Raw genomic sequence first — 4,481 nt, 5'->3', positions numbered from 1 at the left:
CGTTCGCCGTGTTGCAGCTGCGGTCCAAATGACGCCAACGTCCACGTATCGTCTCATGCTCCAGAGTTTACACCTCTATCCATTCAAAATTCAAATGCGGCAACCCCTCAGCGCCGCTACCATTGCTGCACGAGAGACATTGGCTAACGATATAGTGCACAGGATTGATGACGGCGATATGCATGTGGGCAGCATTTGGTTTACTGACGAAGCTTATTTTTACCTGGACGGCTTCGTCAATAAACAGAACTGGCGCATATGGGGAACCGAAAAGCCCCATGTTGCAGTCCCATCGTCCCTGCATCCTCAAAAAGTACTGGTCTGGGCCGCCATTTCTTCCAAAGGAGTCATTGGCCCATTTTTCAGATCCGAAACGATTACTGCATCACGCTATCTGGACATTTTTCGTGAATTTGTGGCGGTACAAACTGCCTTAGACGACACTGCGAACACCTCGTGGTTTATGCAAGATGGTGCCCGGCCACATCGCACGGCCGACGTCTTTAATTTCCTGAATGAATATTTCGATGATCGTGTGATTGCTTTGGGCTATCCGAAACATACAGGAGGCGGCGTGGATTGGCCTCGCTATTCGCCAGACATGAACCCCTGTGACTTCTTTCTGTGGGGACACCAGGTGTACCGCCAGAATCCAGAAACAATTGAACAGCTGAAGCAGTACATCTCATCTGCATGTGAAGCCATTCCGCCAGACACGTTGTCAAAGGTTTCGGGTAATTTCATTCAGAGACTACGCCATATTATTGCTACGCACGGTGGATATGTGGAAAATATCGTACTGTAGAGTTTCCCAGACCGCAGCGCCATCTGTTGTTGACAATTGTAACTACTATAATTTCGAAAGTTTGTCTGCCTGAAAATGTACTGTTGTCCCAAGCATATTGCAACAAACGGTGTATATCTATCGCTGCTCGTTTAGTTTGTATTGCCGTTTCAAATATACCGGTCATTTTTGAAACACCCTGTATCTTTCGCAATATCTCTTCTTCGAGGATTGCTTGTATTGCAAGTCACACACGAGAAATTCTGTGAAGTTTCGAGGGTAGGATACGCGGCACTGGTGGAAATAATACTGTGTGGAGGAGTCGTGAGTCGAGGTTAGGTAGCTCAGTTGGTAGAGCATTTGCGCGTGAAAGGCAAAGGTTCCGAGTTCGAGTATTGCTCCGGCACATAGTTTTCAGCTGCAAGGAAGTTTTCATATCAGCGCACACTCCGTGACTTCTAACTTTTTAAGCGTTTACTTCTCTTGTCTTCTCATTACTTTTAATGTTTGCTTGTAGCTAGTTCGCAACTTGCTTTTATTAATCCCATTCTCTTTTTCTCCCTACTTGTCTTCAAACTCCACACCACTTTCATTTCGTGTCTTCTTCTTCATATGTGGTTAAGTAGTGTAGTGTGGTGCTGTATAGGTAACTACTAATGAAGAAGGAAACAGTTTAATTAATGTACTCCACGCCCACACCGGCATGACAGCCAACACAAAAGTTCCACTGTCATCTCTGCATAGGAGTTAGTGTTCACTAAGTGAGGTCTTCGTTGTATGTGGGTATTGCGATGTTTGCGTATGTCTGGTTATGATTGACCGTTAATACACGCTTACCTGGAGATAGATTCGGTCGAAAACTGAACGAAGGGTAGCGGTTTGAAGAGCAGAGGGAAAAAAGTGCCAAGATAAGAACCAAGGGAAGAAAACCTCTGTGACCTTCTGGTCGCGTACTAAGAACAGTAGCGGTTTGCTTGCTGTCTGCAACAGATCGTGCTGAAGTTAGGTAAGGTAACAGTAGGAATCATGCAGGAGGATACTTTTGACGTTGCGATGCGTTGTCACTCGGGTGCAGCAGCCGGGCACTGGCGTTGGTTTCTCTGCCAGCATCAACAATGCTGTGACAGTTGAGTTCGTGATCGGTTAGTGTCGGATAGGTCATATATCGTATGAATAATGTACCGATATTGTCGCCTGTGAGTGTGCGTTAGCACACCATAGGTGGTTTGGCCCTATCTAAGAGTGACTTTGGTCGGTGTTACTTCTTCCTATGGATGTGATCATAGCACCCCAGAGTAAGAATGAACGGAACGTTCGAGTCCTCTAATGCCTGTTTAGTCGTGTGGCGAGTTTTTAAATACTTTCTGAAGGATATCAAGGCGGTATCGTTGTATAGATCTGCGGTGGGAGTGTACCGTGGAGCGTTGCTAATGATGCGTAGCACATGCGGCGTAGGCGTGTAGGAGCTGAATATCGCCAGACGGGAGCTGTGTACGTCGTCAACCAACACCTCGGTGTTTGGATGGACAGTAGTGGGAAGAGATACACTCCTGGAAATTGAAATAAGAACACCGTGAATTCATTGTCCCAGGAAGGGGAAACTTTATTGACACATTCCTGGGGTCAGATACATCACATGATCACACTGACAGAACCACAGGCACATATACACAGGCAACAGAGCATGCACAATGTCGGCACTAGTACAGTGTATATCCACCTTTCGCAGCAATGCAGGCTGCTATTCTCCCATGGAGACGATCGTAGAGATGCTGGATGTAGTCCTGTGGAACGGCTTGCCATGCCATTTCCACCTGGCGCCTCAGTTGGACCAGCGTTCGTGCTGGACGTGCAGACCGCGTGAGATGACGCTTCATCCAGTCCCAAACATGCTCAATGGGGGACAGATCCTGAGATCTTGCTGGCCAGGGTAGTTGACTTACACCTTCTAGAGCACGTTGGGTGGCACGGGATACATGTGGACGTGCATTGTCCTGTTGGAACAGCAAGTTCCCTTGCCGGTCTAGGAATGGTAGAACGATGGGTTCGATGACGGTTTGGATGTACCGTGCACTATTCAGTGTCCCCTCGACGATCACCAGTGGTGTACGGCCAGTGTTGGAGATCGCTCCCCACACCATGATGCCGGGGGTTGGCCCTGTGTGCCTCGGTCGTATGCAGTCCTGATTGTGGCGCTCACCTGCACGGCGCCAAACACGCATACGACCATCATTGGCACCAAGGCAGAAGCGACTCTCATCGCTGAAGACGACACGTCTCCATTCGTCCCTCCATTCACGCCTGTCGCGACACCACTGGAGGCGGGCTGCACGATGTTGGGGCGTGAGCGGAAGACGGCCTAACGGTGTGCGGGACCGTAGCCCAGCTTCATGGAGACGGTTGCGAATGGTCCTCGCCGATACCACAGGAGCAACAGTGTCCCTAATTTGCTGGGAAGTGGCGGTGCGGTCCCCTACGGCACTGCGTAGGATCCTACGGTCTTGGCGTGCATCCGTGCGTCGCTGCGGTCCGGTCCCAGGTCGACGGGCACGTGCACCTTCCGCCGACCACTGGCGACAACATCGATGTACTGTGGAGACCTCACGCCCCACGTGTTGAGCAATTCGGCGGTACGTCCACCTGGCCTCCCGCATGCCCACTATACGCCCTCGCTCAAAGTCCGTCAACTGCGCATACGGTTCACGTCCACGCTGTCGCGGCATGCTACCAGTGTTAAAGACTGCGATGGAGCTCCGTATGCCACGGCAAACTGGCTGACACTGACGAAGGCGGTGCACAAATGCTGCGCAGCTAGCGCCATTCGACGGCCAACACCGCGGTTCCTGGTGTATCCGCTGTGCCGTGCGTGTGATCATTGCTTGTACAGCCCTCTCGCAGTGTCCGGAGCAAGTATGGTGGGTCTGACACACCGGTGTCAATGTGTTCTTTTTTCCATTTTCAGGAGTGTAGAATACGTTGCCAACAGAGCACACCTGGGGTTCAAACAACGCTATCCTAGGCTCAACAGCGAAAGTGCACTAAGTAGAAGGGTACACAGGGTCTATATGACTAGGTACTGGCAGAAGTAAGGCAGTGAGGGCGGGGCGTGAGTCGTGCTTGGGTAGCTCAGTTGGTAGAGCACTTGCCCGCGAAAGGCAAAGGTCCCGAGTTCGAGTCTCGGCCCGGCACACAGTTTTAATCTGCCAGGAACTTTCAGAACTTGTGGACGTTTACTCTAATATGCCATCGTCCGAGCCAAAGCTCGGCAGTTCTGAGTGCTGTCTATAATCGTGAATTTATGTTCGACGGCTTCCAGTCTTGCACAAGATTCACTTTGTCATCCGCGTAGATGGCTAACGTCATGTTTTGTGTTGGTGGGAGATCATTAGTGTAGAGTGTGAACAATATTGGCCCCAGTATGTTCCCCTAGGGTACTCTAGCTTGAATACGGTGTCATGTCGACTGTTTGCACAGCACATCAGTGTTCAACCATCTGTTGGTGACAAAGGACTGTATGAGACATACGATCCCGCGGGTATCGCTTAGTTTGCTTATGAGACCGTTGTGCTTTGTCGATGTTCAGGAACACTGCATCTATTGCTTTGCTCGTAGTGTACCCGTGTGTTACATGTTCAACTATGCGGAGGAGTTGTTGTCTTGTTGAGAGGTGATTCATAAAGTCAAATTGCTCCGGCCT

General features: G+C 50.1%; 1 non-coding gene across 1 annotated transcript; it reads left to right on the top strand.

The window, feature by feature from the left end:
* The first annotated feature begins 3,898 nt into the window (after positions 1 to 3,898).
* On the top strand, positions 3,899 to 3,973 carry Trnas-cga (transfer RNA serine (anticodon CGA)). The gene has a single exon. It is a non-coding gene; the product is annotated as a tRNA-Ser (tRNA).
* Positions 3,974 to 4,481: the final 508 nt, after the last annotated feature.

The sequence above is a fragment of the Schistocerca cancellata genome, chromosome 7 (genome assembly GCF_023864275.1).
Source record: "Schistocerca cancellata isolate TAMUIC-IGC-003103 chromosome 7, iqSchCanc2.1, whole genome shotgun sequence".
In the NCBI taxonomy this organism is placed as follows: Eukaryota; Metazoa; Arthropoda; class Insecta; order Orthoptera; family Acrididae; genus Schistocerca; species Schistocerca cancellata.
Note: the sequence above shows the minus strand (reverse complement) of the source record. Positions and strands in the feature narration are given on the sequence as shown.